This window comes from Hyperoodon ampullatus (genome assembly GCF_949752795.1).
Source record: "Hyperoodon ampullatus genome assembly, chromosome: 3".
In the NCBI taxonomy this organism is placed as follows: Eukaryota; Metazoa; Chordata; class Mammalia; order Artiodactyla; family Ziphiidae; genus Hyperoodon; species Hyperoodon ampullatus.
Window position 1 is genome coordinate 160422006 of NC_136916.1, and position 1789 is coordinate 160423794.

The 1789-nt window shown below is 34.8% G+C and overlaps 1 pseudogene across 1 annotated transcript; it reads right to left on the reverse strand.

Annotated features, from left to right (window-relative positions):
* Nucleotides 1–937: 937 nt before the first annotated feature.
* LOC307051033 (large ribosomal subunit protein uL6-like) lies at nt 938–1455 on the reverse strand (annotated as a pseudogene). Its single transcript has one exon. The product of its transcript is annotated as a large ribosomal subunit protein uL6-like (transcript).
* Nucleotides 1456–1789: the final 334 nt, after the last annotated feature.

Sequence of the window (1789 nt, forward strand, 5' to 3'; positions counted from 1 at the left end):
AAAAATATTGTGTACAGATTCATGGAAACTGGGTCATATCTTCAAATTCTGGGTGCCCCGAATTTTTTTTTTAAAATAGAAAGTAAATAAATGCCTTTCTAGACTCATTTTGAAGATTTAATAAGTAAACTCTTTGTGAAACACAAAGTATATTGGTGTGATTTTTCTTTGTCTTTATCATCAAGGATACCACTGAGACCACAGGCTGTAGTCCTCAGACTAAAGATCAAGCAGTAAATTTTAGGCCCTAAGCATCCTGTAAAAAAAAAAAAAAAAAAAAAAAAAAAAATCCATCTCTGTATGAATCATTATCAAGCAGTCTTTGTCACACACTTGAAGTAGTATCACATTTTAAAAAATGTTATGTCATGTAAAATAGATAGATAATTGGAAGCAGCCGCATAGCACAGGGAGATCAGCTCGGTGCTTTGTGACCACCTAGAGGGGTGGGATAGGGAGGGTGGGAGGGAGGGAGATGCAAGAGGGAAGAGATATGGGAACATATGTGTATGTATAACTGATTCACTTTGTTATAAAGAAGAAACTAACACACCACTGTAAAGCAATTATACTCCAATTAAGATGTTAAAAATAAATAAATAAAATGTTATGCCAACTGGTGATTGAGCATGTGATTGCACAAAGCCAGCTTAGTTGCTGGATATTTTTGCTCCCTGAAATGGCCTTTCTAATCTTTAGAGCAGAACTTTTGCCTCTGTCTGTGTTTAATAATATATTAAGCATTAAATGTACAAGTATAGCATAAACACATTAGTATTTTTTTTCAATACATGGCTTTTCTTTCATCTTTGAAATATTACAAATAAGTCTGAGGCATTATCTGGCAACTTGCTCTTTCTGTAGCTGGAAAACTTAGATTTTATTTATAACCCTGATGAACTGTTCCGTTTTCAGAAATGTAGATACCATTCAAAATTTATCTGATATCTTTGCTTTTAACTCTTGGAGTTTGCTGTGTCAAAGCAGCTAAATTTGATAGAAGTTCAGTGTTGTTTCCTTCAAGAATTAACTCATCTTAAAAAAAAATCAATTCATCTTTTTAGTCATGAGATACTGAACAAGCAGCTCCGGGCTTCATCCAAGTCCAGTAGATGTATTCTTTGCCAAAGAAATTTTGGATTTCATCAAGATACCCATTCTCCTGAAGAACGACATTGATGGTGAAATCGGCATGCACAGACCTCATCTTAGAATAGACCAACACCCTTGGTCATGTTCTGTACATGACTACAGATAGTGCAGATGGAAACGAGTTGCTTTCTATTTCCCCACCCTTTGTAGCCTGGAGCCTCTTTTTCTTTCCAAGGAGATTGAGTTCTACATTGATGTGATTGAAGTCCTTCCACAGGGTGCCTCTGGAACTGTGCATCCTTTCAGAGTGATGTTGACATCATCTGGAATGTGGACAGTCTTAATCCTGAGAACAGTCTTCATTCTTGCAAAAGAAGCAACAAAGAATCACATTCATATTTTTTAACTGCCCTGAATTCCATATTCTTAAGTACCTGTACTCATTTCCTTGTCAAAGAAATATTATTTTGCCATGTGTGTCTTTCTGCACAGAAATTATTTTGTTACCTAATTTTTAATTGGTAGTATCTCAATAGCTACTTTCAAATAATTTCAAACGCTCTTAATTCTAGACTTGTAAGAGTTTCTTAAGCTGTTATAAATAGAAAAATATATACAGCTGGAATTTAAATTTGAAGCTATCATAGCCCTATGGGTAGAGGCATAGTTAAAAGTGAGTGGCATGAAAAGTAACTTA